The following is a 21,725-nucleotide window of genomic DNA, read 5'->3' as shown; positions in this document are numbered from 1 at the left end:
AAAATTGGGGGAAGAGTCTAAAGTTCTTGTAAGAATACAATTTAGAAATAACGGTAATCCATAATTAAGAAAAGAATATTGGAAAAAGAGTCTCCATATATGATACAATTTATAAATAACTAAACATCGGAATTAAAAAAAATAAGAGTATTGAAAGAATAGTTTAGTATCCATATAACAATACTATTTACAAATAACGAAAACTAGAAAATTTGGAGGCGGCTGCGGCAGAGGAGTTGGTTGATGCCACCGCGGATGTGCAGTAGACAATAGAGGTCCCTGCCACGACGGTGCACGAGGTCATATAAATGGGAGGTTAAATCTTGATACAATTAGATCGTCGCAGTTTGTGGGTGACAGCACGGAAAATTGGAAGGAAAGGGGAGGAGAATCATGAGGAAGATAGGAGGCGGGATGATGCGGTTATAGTGCAAGGCGGAGGGGGGAGCGATCTCGAACATTGGATCTCAGCGACATGATCCTGACTAAGGAATGAAGTATGTAAGATTGTGTTGAAATATGAGAGTAGTATTATAAATACAGATAGATTAGCTATTTTATATATTTTTGAGACAGGCTTCTACCTTCCATTGATACATGGGTGTTCGATATGCTACCAACGTAGCCGTGGTCCGCTGTCAATATATACTCTCTACTACTTTTTGATTCAAATATCAAATTTGAAAAAAAAAATGGTGGTACCATGGGCCAATGTGCTTGTGATCCTATGAACCAAATTATGAGGTGCCCCTAATTAAACATCTTCAAATAAAATGAAATAGGGGTAATTTCATATCTAATATTGATTTTACCTCTGTTTTCTGGTTTTTATTTTTGCCCCTACTTTTTTTAAAATGGTTATACAAGGGCTTGCCAGATGGCACCGTGGGCCCGTGGCCCTACAGGCCACAGACTCGTGGCCCAGATCTCCCCTTTCCCTGGGCCCGGCCCGACTACCAAGCCCACGCGCCGAGCCCGTCCTCCTCTCCGGCGTCCCGGCCGCATTCATGGGGCGGCGGCGGCGGCGGCGTTGTAGTTGGTGCGGCCCGCGGCGGAGGCGCTTCTCCGGCGTCCGCTCTACCCCAATCTACCCGTGGTAGGTAGGCCGATCTCCGGATTGGTGAACAATGGCATTTCATTTACGCTTTTAGTGTTATGTGGTTTCGTTTGGGGACGATTAGGAATCTTAAGGATGCTGCGTGTTTAGGAGGATTTGCTCATGTTCTTTGCTGTTGAGGTTTTGTTCGATCCCTTCAAACTTCTAGGCATTGAGTAGAAATGTTTGAACCAATGACCAACTGCATGTTCACTAATTTCACGAAATAATGCGATGCTTTGAGCATGGTTCAGATGAGATTTTCATGGTGGTAACTGGCAAGGTGTCCACAATCCCCATAGCTATGCAGATGTCGCTTGTGTGTGCTTCATGTAATTGCGTTTTGATGTGGACTATCATTAAGCTATAAACATGTGTAAAGTGGATTGGTAACTGATTCTATTCTCTTGCACATTTTCTGATGATTTGTCATCTGGTGGATACCCAAATAATGAGGTGCTCCCTTTTGAACTTTTTATATGAAGTTGCCGCTTTTGCCTCATTTCAGCTATACTATATTTTCTGTTTATGGTTGCTATGGGGTCCAGAGTATACTGTGGTATTAGCGCACCGGCTTGATTGAATTAAACTATGTTAGAGAAATAGGTCGATGTTTATAATGTTTGCACTAGGATGTACTGCTACAAAACTTGTGGAGTAGAGTAGACAAGAGGGGGATGATCTAGGTAGGAGAGCTCTACCTAGAAGAAACATCATTGACATGAAACATTATTGTGAATCATCCATGACATTGTTAAAAGAAACATCGGGCTGTAAAAGTATTATAAGCATTAGAGTTGCCCTATAAATCTAATTCTATCTAATATAAGGATGTTGTGGTTGTATTTTGCCACACAGTTACTTTGGTTCTGCTATGGTTTCATAATTGTTTTTCAGTGTAGACAGATATGATAACCACCGTACGGAATTAGACTACCAGAAATCCTCTTACGTTCCGACATTGTTAATACCACAATCGATGCCAATGCACCGAATTCTTTGCATAATCTTATTCTGCACATAATCAATGCAGGTTAGAACTGCAATCCTCCATAAATCAATGAAGAATAGTGAGTCAAACCATAGCCAAAATCCAATAACAATCCCTATGATTGTGGCTTAGTAAAGACCTAAATTCATCCTTATTTGGTTCAGATCCAAATCTGGAACTTTCAATTGGGCATGCACTCAACACAGTTCCACAAAGCCCATAATCGTTGCTGTAAATTGATGGATCGTTCAGTGTCTCAAGCTGGCCACCTGTGGGTGCCCTTCCTGACAGAGTGACAGGTGGTTATTAGAGAGATGTAAGGAGCTGAGAAATGTTAAGCTAGAGATGTTGGTCGTAATATGACCTGAAAATGCATTGCAAGATAAATCCAGGGACTCTAGGGCATTCATATTGCCAATATCATTTGGGATACTGCCAGATATATTATTTCTTGATAATTTTAGGAACTGGAGACCCTTAAGGTTTGCAAACTCTGCAGGTATCTCATAAGAAAAAATGTTGCTTGTAAATCAATAACTGCCAGAAGTGGAATTGTGCTTTCAAATGTATAAGATCTGCTCTTCCAAATTAGTTCAATTCTGTTAGAATATGGGGACAAAAAGTAATTTGAATATGTGAACGCAACATATGTTGATCCAATGTTGAGCCTTTTGTTCTGTTGCATCATTGATCTGAAGTTAGCAAAATGTGCTGTGTGCTGGTTGAACCTACCAATTGATTGTCAGCTAGATCAAGTAGCTGCAGTTGAGAATGATTTGATAGTTGCCAGGGTATGTATCCTTCGAACATATTTGAGCATAACTGAAGAATTTTAAGAGAAGGCAAGCTTTCCCATATCCTTGAAGAAATTTCAGCAGATAGCCTATTGTCCCGGAGATCTACCATTGTTAAGTTCTTGCAGATGGGAAGACTTTTGCTTGTTGAGGTTGGGACTTTGCCAGAGAAAGCATTGCTTGACAAATCTAGGAAAAACAATTGTTGAAGATTTGACCAGCAAGTAGGGAGGTCCCCATAGATCTGATTGCTTGATAGATCCAAGAAGTTCAGTAAAACCAATTGACAGAACTCCTGAGGAAGCATCCCTGTAAATTGATTCGAATCGCCTGTGCAATGTCACCAGAGAAGTGGTTTTGCCCTATCCAAGCATACGCCAATTTTGGACATGGCAGAAGCATTCCCAACAAGTAGTTATTTCTCACCAGCAATTTCTGAAGCTGAAATCCACTGCATAGATCAGGTGGTAATTCCCCCAATAAATTGTTGTTGGACTAGTCTAGAATAAGGAGTGCGATGCTTTTCTAGTTCCAAAAAAAAAAAAAAAGAGAGAGTCTAGAATAAGGAGTGGCTGCATCTGGATCTGCCAAGTCACGAGTGCTGAATACTTACCTAAGACTTGGGCTGTCAACAGAATGACATATACTGATGTTGGAAAGTTGGACTAGTTAATTACTACTGCTGGAACCAGCTTATAGAACCTATGTATCGAACCGTTTTTCCCTTTTTCTCTATTTTCTGTTCCCTAATATTTTGTTTGTATTCATCACCAAACTGCTAGCGACAAGAGGTGGCTTCTGCATTCAGTCTTTCCACATAGCTAGGCATGAGCAAAACCTTCAATGGTTTTCTTTGTGAATTAATGGTTTCTAAGCCGGATGATTGTTTTATTTGTGCATGGAAATTACCCTATTGATGGGCATCAGAATGGTTGATTGATGATATTCTCCTAAGAGCACATGCAGCAACAGTTGCATGTCAGACCATTTGAATGTCTCAATACTTCAGAATAGAAAGAGATGGGTCTTGCTAGCAAGCTAGTTTCTTTGAAGCTGAAGGTATCTCGTCAACTTCTCTGCTTGGTACATAACGAGCTGCCATATATTTTCCAGCAATGATCATACCCATTCCCCATACTAGCTGGTTGAGTTGCCATACATGTATGCAGCAGTTTTCATTTCATATCTACTAGTAGTAAATTCATCATCTTGGGATATCAAACTTGTCAATTTGCATTCAGTTTAAACTTAATTAAGGTGAGAACTTTTGACTCAGCAGTTCTAGATTCTAACCTAACATGTACATTTCCTCTATTTTGTTCCTAGATTAACCTGATAAGTTTTAAAAAGAATCACACATACACTTATTTGTTTTGGTTCTTCAGAAATACCATGTTTGCTTTCTTGAATCATACGTTTATTCTGATGTAGTAATATGGGTGCTGTTGGACGACACAACATTGTAAGATTGTACCGGATCTTAGTTTCAACAGAGAACCCTTCAGCCCTGAAGACCAATGTGCCTGAGTCTTCGAAACGATCAGGATAAGATGTCTTTGTAAGTTGTAACCATTTGTGTTGGTTCGACGATCTGCTAACCTTCATTCTTTCCTGTACACAAGGTAAGCATGCAGCCAGGCAAGGCTTAGGAGATCCCAGTGCTGCATTACAACGATATAAGAGAGGAAATCATCATTTGGAAGGAAGCATGAATTTTTTGAGAGTGTGATTAATTGAAACCCCTGCAATGTCTTTGTCTTTTTTGGGGGGCTAATACCGGTGCAGTTGTCACCCCACCTCGACAGCTTAATGTCGATCTTGCAAACACTTGTAACCCTCCTTTTCCTCTTAATAAAATTTGGTGAGCCAATCCTTCAGCCTGGCAAAAATCTCAATGCTGCATTTTCTACAACTTTGGTGATCTGACAGTGACTCTTTGCTGAATTACTCTTTTTCATCTGCAGTCTTGGATGGGTGCACAACCCTGCATTCTTGCAGGAATCATGGATGAGTTTTCCTTGCTGGGTCCATTTGGTGTTTGGGGCGCGGGAACATATTTCGCAATAAATAGTTCAATTACAGCAGAAGAAACTGGGAATGATTCATTAGGTACGCAGTACTGAACATGAACTGAAGATTATGGTCTTGTGGTCCCTGAATTTACAGCACATATTGGTCAAATGTAGATTAGTCTATGCATTTGTTCTTTATAAGCTACTCCCTCCATTGAAAATATAAACATTTCTAGGATGTTTATCAAAGATTAAAATTAAGGAGAAAAGACTTCGGTGTCTCTCAATAAAAACAAAAATAATGGAGGTGAGAGGGTAGGTAGGGGTAAGATGGGAGAAATTTGGAGAAATGATTGATGGGACAAGTAGTACTGTGAATAGTGGTAGAAACCTTTTTTTTTTTAAACAAGATATAAAACTCAGAAATCCTTATATTTTGGAATAGAGGAATATTTATGCATTTTAAAATCTTATCATTGTAATTTTAGTTTTGAAATTGTATTAGCCTAACTATCTTACTGATAAATCATGACACATTTCAATGTATTTGCACATGATCATGTTGAATCAATTCTCTCCACGTCTTAAAAATATGAGTAGAGCAGATTCCTAGAAGCATTGAGTGACTTACAAGTTATAAAATAATCTCATTATATTCTAAAACTGATCTCAAAGATATTTTTTTGCACAATTTCGTCCACCCTGGTCTGGTTGATTGTTTTTATTATTTAACCTTTTTATAACAATATTTTATTTATAGCCATTTAAATATTTTAAAACCTGGATCTTTCAAACATGCTGGAGTGTCAGTATAATGAAAGTGGCAGGGAGTTGTTCAGAAATTGACAAGCTTTCGGTTCTGTTGTGTTCTTATCACAGTTTTCCCAACCCATCTTCCTCGTTTTCCTCGCGCACGCTTTTTAAACTACTAAACGTGTGTTTTTTGGAAAAAGTTTCTATACGAAAGTTGTTTTAAAAAAATCATATTAATCTATTTTTTTTAAAAAAACTAATACTTAATTAATGACGTGCTAATGGCATGCTCCGTTTTTCCTAATGGAGGGAAGTGTTCCCAACCAGGAGGTGCGAACACACAGTCTGATCTGTTTCTTTGTCCTAGGGAGGTCTTTTTTTATTTATTTATTTGTACAAATCATAGTCTGCTCTGTTTACCTCTTGATCCCAGACCTTCCTGACTGATGCTTGCAAGTCCTAGCCTAGGTTAAAAAAAAAACGGTGGTGAACTGGTAATTTGGCTGGTGTCGTTTGAACCCAAAATAAATAGGTAGAAATATATTAAATTTCAATTTAAAATTAGCTACATTTTGTTAGGCCTAGATATTTGATATATGAACTTATGTTTGATAAATTCAGGCCAAGGCCAGTATCTCTGCAATACCGGCTTTCTAAAACGTTGGGCCTGGCTCGCCAGAATTAATCAACAGGCCAGTGCTACAACCTAGAAGAGGCCTAAGCAAAATACAGTCATGTATAAAATTATCATGTGCATTTTTTGGGGGATTTAGAATAAATTTTTCTACTATATGGAATACACAATAAACCTAATGATTCTACACCAAGGAGTTGAAAGGAAATGACATCAAACAATTTGAAATTTCAATTCTAAAACTTAATTTTAGAATTAATTTAGTTTTTTTTCTGTCGCTCAGCTCATGCTAGACTTCCAAGAGAAAAAGTATGAAAATCTTAGTCTAAAACTGGTTTTCCGTTTGCTTTGATCAAGTGTTCTTGGCTTATAAGCTGCACTCGCAAAAAGAAAAAAGCCTCCCTAATGCCTACGTTTTTCGATATTTTTTTATGTGCTGAATAACTATATACACACACACACACATATATATATATATATATATATATATATATATATATATATATATATATATATATATATATATATATATATATAGTTATAGTTAGTTAGTTAGGGTGTAAAATGGTCTACTTTTCCATATATATATTGGCCATTTGGCCTGCTATATACGATCGATGGTTCTACACTACTTTTGGGCTGATGTGATTTGTTAACCATATAAGAGGCCTTAGATGTCCATTAATCAAGGAGCTAATGAGCAACATCCTTTCTGCAAAGAAAGTAAAACCACTGAATTCAATCAAATTTAAAATACAACAATAGCCGTCACGGTAATGTCCTTTTCTGCGTCGACCCTTTGTTTGTTTCTTCTCTTTAGAAACCAAATTTAAAAGTCCTTTTTAATAGACGTCTACATGCTAATACTCCCTAAACTTATTTTGTTTTGTTTAGTATTTACTAGGCAGCTCCGTTCCAAAGTGTTCATGGTCCTGATGCCGTACGCTTCACCAAACATCCTCCGGTTCACGATTTGATGCCTGCCTGTCGGCGGCCAATTGAAGACTAATACATGCTTAGAGTGCAACAACATGAGGTTTGTACATTATGTGCAATTCGTTTTAGCAAAAAAAAAAACTAATTGAGATTTAGAATGCATGCATACAAACAAATATCACAGTTAATCTATAAACATATATTGGGCATTTTCGGCTGGTCAGGGCAGCCGCTGCACGCAGCCGTAGCCGCTGTAGCTGCAGACACAACACACTGTTTGTATTGGCTGCACAACAGTTAAATTAAGTGCAGCGGCACAGAGTAATTAGTAGTTCATGATAAAAGTACTTTTGTATAGCATTTTAATAATATTGTAAATGTAGTAGTGAACAATGTCTAATGAAGACTTTGTTAATATCTAAACAATAAGTAAAATAGAACTATCGGAGTATATATACTAGAGAAACCATGTCCCCTTAATATACATAAAGAAGTTGGGCAATCCAATTTACACTAAGATGAACATTTTGATTCAGAGATACTCGCTCAGTCCCAAAATAAATCGAACCATTACATCCCAAGAAAAAATGAGTGGTGTAAAAAAGGCAAAGTAAAAGTAGTATCGATGTATGAGTAAAGGATACTGAATGGATAAAATTTCTTAATTTACGGACTTAAGCTTTTGAAACAAATTTCGAACTCAATTTATTTTGAGATAGAGGGAGTAACTCTCTTATAATATGGTTGAGTTCCTTTGCTGTTGTTTATAAGCTGAAAACACGTGATTAAAGCAATGAAATATAATTTCATGATTAGTATTTCGGCAGCAATGTCGCTGTATATATATATTTTTGGAGAGGAACCAAGTCCCTGTATTTAATAGCTTAGCTAATGACATCTCACATATATCAATATCATTCCCCATTCCCTTAATAAGGACTATATTATTTATGTAAGCAGCACGTGAGACTATGCGAATAATTAACATTAAGAAATGCCCTCAATGAAGTGCTAAATAAATAAATATTAAGGCGACACAACTTTTAAGTTTTAACGAACATCCCATCACAAGTTCACAACCACTTTCTCCGGCCTCATGTGTCTTACACATTTTGTACTTGTACCCTTGCATCCCAAGTACTCAATGCCTCAGAATTAGGTACCATCTAAAACACCACTTTTTTATATAAATCTTTTATAAAAAAAATGAAATTAAACCCCTTATATCCTATAATCCGATACTGTTGAATAAGAAACCTTCTTCATCTAGGCCTACCCAAACTGCATTTTGTGATGGTATGGAAAAAATGTTTTTGTCGAAAAGAAATACTGAGATAGTATACTTTTCAAAAAAAATATTTAGAAAGATCTGGCAAAATTACTAGAACATCGTGGGTGTATGTTTTGTATTTGTAGTCTCCATCAGGTACTCAAATGCATAAAAATTGGGCACCATATGCAATGTGTCTTCAATGTAATAGAAATACAATGGTACTTAACATTTATATTTGAAAAATATTTTGCAAAGAAAAATCTGTATAACATTACCCTTTATTTTTGTTCTTGGTCTATGCATCACATATAAATAACAAAAAAGGAGAAATCACACCATATATTTTTCTGGAGAAAAGAGAGGAAGTAAAGGAAAACTTGGGCATATTTCCTCATGAGCCCTCTCCTCCAATTACCAAATGATTCCTCTCTAGGTTAATCATGGCTCTTTTGGTGTGTTAATTATGCTATAATTGTGTGCATTAGCCATTGGAAGGCTGCCTGTCTACTACTACTCATCATCCATCATCTCCACCGGTGATACTGTTGCCTCTTTGTTAGGTGAAGTTGATGATGCTCCTATCTATCTAGTGGCGTTTGGTTGAGCCTTTGCTTATGACAGTATGACACAATATCTACCTACGTCTTCATGCACACAATTTTAGTTGTCCTTTGATGTGTAGTAACATATTGTTTTTCATATTTGTTTCTTTTCAAATTAACTTTTGCTTTTGGATTGGTTTTTTTCTCCTAAAGAGATTTTGGTTTGATGGTGCCAGAATGGAGGAGATTTAAGAAAAATGATGACAATTATGTAGCAGGTCAGATTAACAGATAGAGAAAACCGTTACCATCAATAACACTGTGCCATCCTGTTGAAACAGTAATAACGTAGAGAAGAACAGAGTTCAGACTTCAGGCATTGATTAGGCTGTTGTTTTTTCCATGAAAAATGAAGAAAGAAATTTTAAAATGTAAACAGGAACATGCAAAGTTAGATAGGCACTCACAATAATTGGTGCAGATGTCTTATCATTTTCCCTGATGAACCAAGCACATGAACAGTCCCATGACATTGTGTGCAGCAGCTACTAGCAGGAAGCCTATATTCTGCACCCTGTAGAACTTTCTCTTTCTTGCATCCTTCTACTGAAATTCCATTGCACCTTCTTTTACTGGGTTTTATTGGAAAAAAAATGAAATCCCAAGATTTGATTGTTTTTTACTCTTATTTGAACCATACCACTCAACCATTTTCGAAGCTCCGAAAAAAAAAGTTCACCGAGTTTGTTAGATAAAAAAAAGGTCCATGTTTGCAATGCCGGGGCATTCATGATAAACTTGCTTAAAAATTGCTTTCATGCCGGCAAAGTAGAAACACAAGTTCCAATTGTTTGGAGATGCAACAGCTCCACTTTCCTACTACTCTATATTACCCTGTCTTGGCTTCAAAGTTCTTCCTTTCCTTACCCAAAGAAAGATAAGGTAAATAACACCGATCCAGCCTAACTTGTCTGAGAGACATTGAACTCAAAAAGGAAAACACAATTTGCAAGATCATATAGATTTTATGCACTGGGGGTGAGTGACCTAATGTTGCTGCAAGGTGGCACACAGAGAGGGAAGCACCTTGCAGCAGAATCTGATACTCTGATGAAAAGTGTTCAAGTAGCATGTCATCATCATGGAAAGGGAATGCAGCTAAGGGACAGTAGGAGGTCAGCATCCATGGAAAAGGAGCTGCAAACTATTTCCTAGCAAGTCAAGGCACCCAGCAGCTGCAAGAGGAGAAGAAGGTATGATCATCGAAAATGGACGCCTTCTCCGAAAGCGAAAACCGCATATTAGATCGAATCGCTCAAAATTGAGCAATGTAAGTATGTAGAACAAGATGTTCCTGAAAGAGAGATGAACAGGTGACATGCTGCCATGAGGTGTGTGGGAGTGTGCCTCTCTCTGAGAGATTTCAACCACCATCTCCACCTCCAAGAACATGTACAGAAACCAGTACTTGGGCACCCATCATCAAAGGTACGATCGCTGATCACGCCTTCGTGACGATCGACTTCGCACCGATGGATGATATGGTGTTAATTTAAGGCACAAGACATTCTCAGATTCCCCAATGCAGCACTCCAGGTGCAGCTGGGGATGCAGCAAGGAGAAGGACATGTACCTGATAGGACGGTCAGGCTTAATGGTGCTATTGACTGGAAATTAACCTGAAAATGGCTGAAATGTCTTCAAGGGTTGTCAGGTACCCGTGCAAGTGCATCAGGAATGTGACATGGGAGAAAACAACATTTCTGCAGCAAGGTGTGAAGCATATGCATGGTAGGAAGGACAGATTATTATATGGTTTCATTTTGGCAACACTACAGAGAATGCATTTCAGGTAATCAATTAGGGTCATGGTAATTGCACTGTGAGATTGAGAAGAGCATCTACAAAATTGATCAGCTAAGAACGCTCTACTCATAACATTGAGAGGCACTACAAATCAAGTATACATATATGGTATCATACCCATGTTAAATTTAAGAGCTACACTATAAATTGACCATCAGTTCATGTCAAATTAAGCCCAGCAGTGAGATTGACAGATAGCAAACCAAGAGGGCCAGGGTCAACAATTTTGATTAAAAAAAACACTAACTGTAACCAAAAGGCATCACTAACAAGTACCAACAACATTTAAGCACTTCCTTAAACAGGTTTTCCAAAACTATACGGCATTAATATCACCGAGTCACTTTCATGCAGGGTCTGAAAAACTAGATTATGAACAGTTTCTGCACTTCTGCATGGTTACCTCAACACAGTTAGTTAGGTAAATGCTCAAGAACCAGTTGTTCACGTTTACTTGAAGCATTGCAAGTGGGTAACAGATTATTTCCTGTAAACAAGTCATAGATTTCAGATGCCACTATTAAATTATTGAAGGATCATGAGGTTACTCTGAAGTTTTCAATGGATAATCTAGTTCTGGTTTCTGAAACAACTGACAATTGCAGCTGCAAAAATATCTTCCCACTGAATCAAATGGCACTCAGTAGGTATAGGCATCGAGAGACATGTAGTTACTTAATGAAATGTCCATTATCTAAAGAAACAAATCAAGAGACATATTCATGTACAGAGATATATAAGTTGGAAACAAAGCTGGCAACAGAACATACGAAACAATCTATTCTGTTCATGGGAAAAATACATAAACATTTACCCTGACCATCCTACCGCCTCATAAAAAGTATCTATGTACTTCCTTTCATATAATAAATTGTCTTTCAAGCCTAATGCATTTTCATTTAATGGGCCAAGTTATTGAGGCAAATATTCTCTGATTGATACTTTCTTTCTTGAACAGTTTTGGATTGCCTATCAGAGAAAAATTAAATGTTTGAAGGATGACACCCAAATAGTTTGATACATTGGTGTCACCTAACTAACCGTAGTGAAGCAATCACATTATGTCATTCAACATCCAAACAAAACAAGAAAGAGTAAAGGGGTACCAACAGTATCAAACAGACACCAAAACACCACCATCTACAGCCGATGAGTATCTCTCACCCACTGAGTGCATCAAAGGATCTTTTTTTTTATAAATTCAATGACAGACAAGCATCCCTATAATGGTTTACTGTACTCCAAAGAGTCAAGAAAGTAATTGATGAAATACATTCTCTGCCTCAAAGGGATCTTGAACCTGTATAACTGAACATCTTACGCATGTATCACAATAATTGACTGAATGAAACTGTTGGCAAAATATGAGCTCTCAAAAAAAAAAAAATCAGATTACATATATAAGTCATAAAGCATCACTCATATGATCCTGCTTTTGAATGAAATTAGAAAAAACAGCGCAATTTTCTGAATTTAAAATTCTTTAGAGCATATAATGGTAAACAGAAAAACTCTGACAAAAGGATCCAAGTTGGTAAATAAGAAACAACATGGAGACATCACCAAAAGTACTGACACTGAAAGAACTACCCAAATTGCAGGAAAAAAAAAACTTTGACCAAATGGTCAGAAAAACCCAACCAATTCAAAGTTGTACTAACGTCATTATCAGCAAACATTTGACAAGGAACAGAGCGTTCCACTAGGAAAACCCGAAGATTAGCACAAGGTCAAAAAATTCGAAGTACATAACCCTGAATAATTAGGTAGTAGGCTATCAGCTGTGACACAACAGAAGCTTGCAAAATTCAGCTGTGCAGGCAAAAATAGCTGGCATTATTCTCTCTGTACAGCATAGTGGACTTCCCCATGGCATGCACTAGTAAGTTGACTACTCGTTTTTTCCTCTTTTTTTTTTCTTTTTCAAATGATACTTTGCTGATAATTGTCATGAAGCCAATGAGTCCTTGAATTAGTTAGGCATATGTGTTATCATGATCAATAATACAAAACGTGCACTCTTTTTTTTTCAGGGATACAAAACGTGCATTAAAATGTATAAATAACCAATTTAGGTACGTAATCGATGTGCATTGTTCATCAGTATTGCAAACAATGATTCATGAAATTAAGTAATCCAATGCATGCAACTATTTTTATTTGCAATAGATAATGGAAACTCTATTCCGATAAGTCAGTTCAAGAAAGGAGTTAATTAAGAAATGTGCAAATTCCATGTAGGCATGTACCGGACAATGCTCCACTTCCAGAATTTAAATAGGAACTTGGACAAAATTATAGCTGAAATATGCCATTTGGCTCGAAATTCGGTTGTTTTTATCTTCCAATGTTTCAAGAAAATTAACATTTGAAAACAAAGAGCAATTGTAAGTTTTCACCTGTAGGGGCGGCCATAGAAAAGTCCTCCAAGAACTACAGAAACAGAGGCACTGCAGAGTGGAAAATAGAGCTTTGAGGGAATTCAAGGGTTTAGGCCCCTTTTGGACCAAAGGATATTTAAAGGAATTTTGTAGGATCTGAATTTTATGAGAAAATCTTTTTAGTTATTTGGAACAATGGATTGAGACTCTGCCTACCATTTTCCTGTTCATATGTTTTCTCAATCACCTGTCCTAAATGGGGTTCTGCATCAAAGGTTATAAGTTCATTTCTAGCTAAAACTTGCCATAAGTGTGGGTAAATGATTTTGAATCTTTCCTGGCTTTTGGGACCAATTTTTGACATAGTATGTTATGTACATGTTTGGTCATTTCCTTCTCTAATCGTATCATTATGAAATTACTAAAAAGAAATTAAATATAATATTTGGAAGACAAATCTACTGCTATATCTTTTTTTTAGATGTCAATTCTCCTATTTTCTGCATCTATTAGTATTTTAAGGTTTTGAGGTTAAACCGAAAATATATCATAATAGATGAGAAGTGCTCTCTCCATCCCAAAATAAGCCAACTTTTATATATAAACTAGGAAGGTGGCCCACGCGCATGCGTGGGCACTTATATTATTAAAAGATAAGATTATTGTTTATTCAAAAATTTTGTCTCATAAATTAAGGGCAAACTAAAGTTCGGATAATATTATTTTATAATAATTTAAGGGTTCTATTTTCTTAAGGTATCTTAAAAACCATTCACAAACTTTTGAGTAAGAGAAGGATTAAGTACTTACGACTTTTGAATCATTTTTTTTCTCGAGTAAATAAGAAACAATTGCTAGTTAATTATCATACAGTCCATCTATATGCATACCTACCGTGTAGTATAGCCACAAATAAAAATTGCGAGAGCAAGATACTCAAAATTCTTGTGATTAAATAGTCCCATAAAGGCGCATGATATAGTAAGAAAAAGAGAGAAGGGTATGCATGGAAAAAAAGAAGAAAGGGAAAAATGAAAAAAGGGAGAGGAAGCGTACGTACCCACGTACGTAGGTGCATACCTATGCCACGGGACGAGAGGTGGGATCTTGTAGTATTTAGTTTGTTCTAAGATTAATTTAATCTAACAGTTTATAATATTGGATGTCCCGATTTAAGTGAAAATTAAGCAGTGGATACTTTGCTTTTTTTTCTTAGAATTTCTAATATTTGCTCTAATTTATTAGAGCACCACGTGGCAGTTTGAGAGCATTTTAATAAATTTTAAAGGACTTAACACATGTAATTAAAATATTAACCGCTTAATATATATGTATGGGGCACATGGTAATATTTGTTCCAGCTTTCTGCATGTTTATATGCATGTAGCTTAATATATATGTATGGGGCACATGGTAATATTTGTTCCAGCTTCCTGCATGTTTATATGCATGTAGAGAGAAATTAATTGTGTGGCTAGCAAGCCATTAGATGTCTAATTAATAGCAATTAATTTTGACACCTATTTACAGTTGTTTATAGTAGCTCTTACATATTCATCTTACGACTTTGATTATCCGTTGATCCCCAATTTACAGATCACCATCACTCGCATGAAAAAAAAATACGTACTACTTAGGGTTTAGGACAGCTGAAATTGATGAATTATCTGATTTATGTTGTAGCTATTTGAGGGTATAAACAAATAAATTGACTTCTAAAAAGTTAAAATGTGGTTTAAAAAAGACACCATTTAAAAACTTGGAAAGCGTGCAAACAAAAATCCAACTATGGAATCTAGAAAAAAAAGAGGGTCTTAAACTCCCTTATAACACCCTTGTCTTTGTAAGAGTTCTCTTGATATTCGTTAATATTGTGCTCAGATTTATAATATAATAATTTCTTTCACCTATATGAATAAATAGTACAAAATCCAAATATGACATAACACGATACATTATAATTATTCTGTAATCAACTCTCGGTTTCAGCTTAAACAGAGCTAAATGTTGGAAAAAACACAACCCACAGTGTTTAATTCTTCTCTCGCTGCATCATACCATTAATTTTCTTTCCATGTTATTAACAAAATTAATCATCTCCATATATGATTTGATATGTGGCATAGCGGTAGTGCTGCGGCAGTCGTGATCACCTTAGATGCCTCAGACACGACGCTTTACACACGTGCAAAAGGCAAAGGTGCAGACGTGCATTGTGCAGCGGGCCAAAAAGACGATTTCGGACGCTTTATTTATTAGCAAATAATATATCAAATGATTTAAATAATGGGTCTAGTGGTTCTAGTGTAAGTGCATATTAGTGAGTATAGATTTTAAATTGTTAATTTAATGGGTACACAGTATATAGTATATAATGTTGTAGACTTTATTTTGAAAGAATGCATTATTTGAGAATAATAGTCCAATGTAATAAAAATAGTTCGAATGATTTAAATAGTGGGTCCATCAGTTTAAGTGTACGTATAAATCAGTTAATATAGATCTTAAATTGTTTATTTGATAGGTACGCAATATAGATGTGTAAACTTTATTTTAAAATAGTGCATTATTTGAAAATAATAGTATAAAATAATGAGTACATATGTTAGTGGAAATTATATTACATTATTAATTTAATGGTAACATATAATGGTGTAAATTTTATTTCAAAAATTGTAGAGCTAATTTAGTTACATGTGAGTTGTATGATGGTAAATTTGTTTGTTTGTAAAATTATGGTGATTTAAAAAATATCCATTATATAAATGGGAAAAAGAAGAAAAAAAGGAAAAAAAAAAGAGGAAGGGAAGGAAGCGTACGTACATGTTACGTACGTATACCCACACATGCGCGGTAGGAGGAGGAGAGGTGGGACCCCACAGTATTTGGTTTGTTTTATGATCAATTTCATCTAACGGTGTATAATATTGGACCCACCAATTTAAGTGAAAATCAAGGGGTGGATGTTTTTCTTTTTTTCTTATAATTTCTAGGATTTTCTTTAATTTATTAGAGCGCCACGTGGCGGCTTGAGAGCGTTTGTAGGAAGTTTAATGGACTTTTAGTATATAAATAGCCCGCGCATATGCGCGGACACTTATTTAATGTTGCTTAACTTTTTTTATTATAAATGTTTACATTTAGATTATATTTTCAAAATAGATCTTCACTCTATTTTAAACATGTTTTAGTTAATATCTGGTTATGACATATTACATGAAACCATACAACCCTAAATTTATGACAATGACATGAATTTATGAGAACAACATGTGTCACGATAATAAAACAATAATGGAATAATGGAGTTTTTTTTATTTCTATTTGTACTATATGTGATTTTCTTACCTGAATAAAGTGTTTTTTAAAATACTACCACGATAAAATCTCCAAAGGACCATATTGTTGGTTATATTTTGACAAATATATATAATTTTGCATATCGTATTTTTCAACGCCTTTCATAATCACATAAGATACCTTTACTAATTAATTTAGAGAATGAATCTATTTTCCCAAACTTATTTATAATAACTAATTGATTGAAGTATAATTCATAGTCACATCAATAGAGTGCATGACATACATTCATCAAATTATGTCTGATAAGTTGGAATTCCTCAACTATAAAAAAAATATATCATGAGTAGTTTATTGCGCATGTTAATTGATTGTTCATTTGTTATCAAAACTATTTGACAAAGAGAAAAACATACATATATGACCATAAATCCTATGATGGACTAAATGGTTATATTATAGCAAGATCACTGGCTTGAAATATTTTTCATAATTATTTTTTACATTTATGTAACATTTAGGTTGCCCACTTATCATATACTATTGAAATAGTTCTAACAATTAAAAAAAAGATGAGAATCTTAATCTCAGACATATTAAAACTAAATCATATCTGCTTAAAAATACACAACTAAATTGTGTTGTTTTCAATTATTTTACATATAGAGCTTTAAGTTAGCATTATATAGTCATCAAGTGTTATTTGACACCTAGAATATGATGTAAAATTATTTGAAATAGGAAAAGTACAAGTTACCCCCTAACTATTACGGTCGACTGAATTACCCCATAAACCCGAAACCAGACATCTTTCACCCTCAATTATTAATAAAAGATGAATTAACCCACCCCTCCCCCCAAAAAAAACTCAACCTGGAGTAATTTTAGCCCTACATGGTAGTCCAGTCTGTATTTAAAAAAAAAATAGGTGGGGCCATATGTGACACTCTGTACCCTCTCTACCCCTCTCCTCTCTCACCTCTCTGCCTCTCTTCCTGAATCCCATTCCCCAGCCTCTCTCTTCTCCCTCCCATTGCTACTGGACCGGCCGGGTAGGCACACTGTCACCCCGCCGCTCTTCTCCTCCTCCTTCGTCTATTCCCCTACGCTTGCTTGCTTGATTGATCCGCCTCGTTGTCTCATCGGGAGAGAGGCATTGGTGATGGGGATCGATTAAAAACCGTGGTGGGACGACATGCTATGGTAGACATAGCTGCGGCCGTATTTGTTGGCCAAGTTCTAGATGGCAGGGGTGTAGCAGAACCTGGCCATTGAGGACCAGCGCAGGTTCTCGCCTCCGGCACCTGCAACTCTCATCATGCGACAACGATATGCAACGGAAATGATGGAGACGACGGCCTTGATTGGAATGCGCATGTGGCTGCCGAGTCAGCTGAGGAGGAGTGGCCTCCGCCGCTTGCCGCCCCTAGCCTTGCTGATTGATATGTGGAGGGAGAAGAAAGAGAGAGATGATGAAGGGGTGAGGAAGAGATATGATATATGGGTCCTACCATTTTTTAAGAAAATGCTAACTAAATTGACACGTAGGACGAAAAACCACTCCGCATTAGGGGGGGAACGTAATTCATCCGGTATTAATAGTTGAGGGTGAAAGATGTCCGGTTTTTAGGTTTATAGGGGTAATTCGGTCGACCGTAATAGTTTAAGGGGTAATTCATTATTTTTCTGATTATTATTATAACATTATTTATTATATGTTGACCTCATATATAATGATGTATTTATGAACATAGACATCAATAGTTTATTTAATTAGAGGATCCGACTTGATCACAAATTAGATATATGATTTTAAAATAATTTATAGATAGGATGTTTAAAGAGTATTCATAGGATATTTTATTTTTATATTGTAAACGATCTAGTTTAGCTATGTATATTTGCATAACTTTATAGAGTAATATATTTTATTTTAAAATAGTATAATATCATATTTTATGGAGCATCGAGTTTTTCAGTGGCACTACGTACCTGCTTTACGTATGTTTTTTTTACTTATTAATCATTTTTATCGTAAGTCGGTACATGTTTTCTTTTCTTCCGTTGAAGAGGACATAAGATTCATTGTTTCTTCTCCGTATGTACGTACGTACGTACAAAGATAACTTACGTTTTGTTTCTTTGTCCGGCCCACAGTATAGATGCGAAAGTATTCTTTTTTTTTAAAAAAATAACACATCTAATCTAATAGTCTAAAGTATTGGGTCCACCAATTTAAATGAAAATCGATGGTGAGATTTAACAGTGCCATATGGCGGTCTAGGAGTATTTATAGGAACGTCACGTGGCGGCTTGAGAGCGTTTCTAGGAAGTTTAATGGACTTTTAGTATATAATAGATATGGAGATAAACTATATTATGATTCATGTATAAAATTAAAATTGATTTCACTACGCTTTGCCCATCTCAAACAAGACCATCTATGATGGCTTGGACTGCCTTACCACGGATGGCCTCATCTGTAACGGGTTGGACTAGAGGCCGTTATAGATGAGACCGTGGGCTAAGTCCCATCACAGGTTAGGGGTTATCTGTGACGGGTCCATTTGTGCACTGGACAAAGGTAACATCTGTCGGGCACACATGTCAGCCCGTCATAGATGACCCTACACATGTGACGGGTTTATAAATACAGTTGGTCAGAGATGAGAACACTCATATGTAACGGGCGATAAATACAACATGTTCAATGGTAAAAAAATTAATCTTAAATTGTTTTTTGTTTTTACCCGTCATTTGGTAATTAACGAGTTTAATCTTATCTATTCGGCCATCCAACCAAGCCTTATCAACCCTCTCTCTCGATTCCCCCGCATCATCACTCTCTTAACCTAGTGCCCGCAACCCTAGCTCCACCTCCATCATCTCCGCCTCTACTCGCTCGCGCCGGCCATTGCCTCTGCCTCCACCTGCAATCCGTCCTCTACATCTTCTAGCTCGAGCGCACTGGAGGCCGCCTTCTCCACCGCGAGTGCCGGCCACCGTCTCCACAACCCCAAGCACCGGTCGTCAACTTTGCCTCCGCCCGCGGGCTGGCCTCACCTAGATCAAGCCTTTCCGGAGCTTGCAGTGCCCGGATTTGGTCACCCCACCTAAGGAACCAGTGATGGAGGCGACCATGGCTGTGGAGGGGGCACAACTCCATAGCATCCTCGACCCCACCTCCCCCCGCCAACTCGGTCAACGTCGGCGCCTGTCTCTAGATCTGAACGCCCCAGACTGCCTGGTGCACATGTCTAGCCCGAATCACCAGATCTAGTGGTGGCGAACGGCGGAGCGGAGCTCCACCGGGCAAATAGTTGGATAAGCTCCACCGTAGCTGGGTGATTTTGTTGTGTCTAGATGAATGTGAATGTGATTGTGATGATTTTTGTGATTTGTAAATGCCCAGATAAAGGTCTATAACTAGCTAGGTGAAAATTATTTTTATATTTATTTTTTCAATTTTTCACCTTGTGATGGGTCCCAATTATGATCCGTCGTAGATAAAAGTTACCATTGACGGGCTAAAATGTATGTCCATGACAAATAAAGGTCACCAATGACGAGTTAAAATAACTACCCATCACATATGAAGGTTACATGTAACGGGTTTTGATTGCGGTCAAAGGTAACTCTTACAGGTATCAGTGACCACTTATCTACGACAAATGACTTGATCCAGCGTAGTGTTTATTTTGAGACAGATGGAGTAGATATGTATTTAATTTGTGGTAACTCTGTAAATCTCACCCTCCAGGCCGGCAACATGCACACACATTTAGAAATGATGCACAAATTTGGGACGACCGACAATTGCCCAGACACGAAGATGATCAAGTGGCCGGCGAGTGCTACTACTGCATGCAATGCAGGGGCCATCAGCTGAAAGGATGCTTGCAGATTCCGTTCCAAAACCTTTATAGTTTTGCAGTTCCATTCCAGATTGCTCTCTCTCAGTCTCTCATCTGCCAGGGATCGATCGAAACGACGTGAGACAAGGACCTAATATCGGCACTGCAGTGCATCTCCAGCCGCCTATAGCGATGCATGATGCGTACTATCTCATCAATTTCTTACTGTGGATTGAATTAATGGGATGAGTAATATTGTGGGGTCTCGTCTAATTAATAAGATGCATGGTTATTTCTTTCTTTTTCCCCCCCTTATCTATAGCTCATTATTCTTATCAACCACTAGATTCTCAATTAGTACACTTATATATGTATCAACCAAAATTTCTGACATGACAAAAGGATGGAATTTTTATCATAGGTGGAACCTTACAAAACATAGAGAACAAAAATTGAAAAGAAAGGTAGCAGCATAAGATTGTGAAATTTTGGTCATCACTAAATTTCAAAAATATTTAGTTGGAAAATTTTTAAAAAATGCTATGCATATATTTGTCTTAAAACTACTTTGATATTAAAAATTTATTATGTTTCATAAGTGTATCCTAATAAAAATTTATTTGTTTTATAGAATCGATTTTCCAGTCAAAACTCCCACTAGGTAGGGGTGAAAACGGAGCGGATACGAACGGATAATGCTCATACCATATTCGTTTTTATATTTTTTATCGGATATGAAAACGAATACGGAAACAAATACGGATTATCTTGAATACGAATAAGAATCGAATATGATCGGACACGAATACGAAAATATTTTTTTCTCGGAACACGAAAACCAACTCAACTTCTAATAGAAACAAATATCAACATATATAATTAGCTCATTTTATATAAAATAAAGTATAATTTATAAATATTTTTTAAAATTTAAATAATATTAATAGTATGGACTAGTGTTAAGAGATAAACTACTATTAAAATCTATAAAGGTATTTTGAAGGTTATAGAGTTAGAAAGAAATGCGATATGTCTCATGGCTTTTACGGATATCCAAATAGCACTGTTCACCGGATATCCGAATTATTATCCGTATCCGACGGAAATCCCAATACCATATCTGTATCCGTATCCGGTAGAAAATATCTTTATTCGTATCTGTATCCGAACTATCCGAGAATTATATATCCGATCCGAAAGGTATTTGTATCCGTTTTTGTCTGGAGCAGATGGAAACTATCCGCTCCGTTTTCATCCCTACCTCTAGGTTGCAGGCGGACTATAACTATCTTC

General features: G+C 36.7%; 1 long non-coding RNA gene across 2 annotated transcripts; it reads left to right on the top strand.

Annotated features, from left to right (window-relative positions):
• Nucleotides 1-962: 962 nt before the first annotated feature.
• On the top strand, nt 963-9,345 carry LOC112937374 (uncharacterized). 2 transcript variants are annotated; one of them, XR_010738210.1, is made up of 6 exons: nt 963-1,096; nt 3,809-3,940; nt 4,313-4,742; nt 4,846-4,990; nt 7,175-7,316; nt 9,050-9,345. It is a non-coding gene; the product is annotated as an uncharacterized lncRNA (long non-coding RNA). The 2 variants fall into 2 exon arrangements; XR_010738209.1 differs by lacking the exon at nt 9,050-9,345 and having other exon boundaries at nt 7,175-7,637.
• The last annotated feature ends 12,380 nt before the right edge of the window (nt 9,346-21,725 follow it).

This window comes from Oryza sativa, chromosome 12 (genome assembly GCF_034140825.1).
Source record: "Oryza sativa Japonica Group chromosome 12, ASM3414082v1".
NCBI classification, from domain to species: Eukaryota; Viridiplantae; Streptophyta; class Magnoliopsida; order Poales; family Poaceae; genus Oryza; species Oryza sativa.
The sequence above is the reverse complement of the archived record's forward strand: the minus strand, read 5'-3'. Positions and strand labels throughout refer to the sequence as shown.